Source organism: Neolamprologus multifasciatus, chromosome 16 (genome assembly GCF_963576455.1).
Source record: "Neolamprologus multifasciatus chromosome 16, fNeoMul1.2, whole genome shotgun sequence".
Lineage (NCBI taxonomy): Eukaryota > Metazoa > Chordata > Actinopteri > Cichliformes > Cichlidae > Neolamprologus > Neolamprologus multifasciatus.
Genome location: NC_140454.1, coordinates 5,739,880 through 5,740,272, shown reverse-complemented (window position 1 = coordinate 5,740,272; position 393 = coordinate 5,739,880).

Here is a 393-nt window from a genome sequence, read left to right as displayed (position 1 = left end):
GGTGCAGGTGCGTTTATTGCCCAGGCATGTTCTGTTCATTGAGTCATTGAGTGATGAAACACTTTTATTTACAGAACCGTTATTAATTTACTACATTGCTTTAATGCTCTGTCGCATCAATATCCATTATATAAGACAGGCAGTCACTTTTTAGAGTCATATAGTGTAAATATAAAATAATAATAATAATAATAAAAACCAATTACAAAGAAGCAAAAAGATAGCCAAATAAATTTTCTTCAAATCATTAGCAGTAAAGCAAACCTAGTGCCAAACTTCCTGCCAAACTATCTACTTAACCCTTATTGTTCCAAGCCTGAGTCAAAATTACCTTACAAGTTCACATCGATTCTAGGAAAAGTAAATATTTATAAAAACTGTATAATTTTGTGA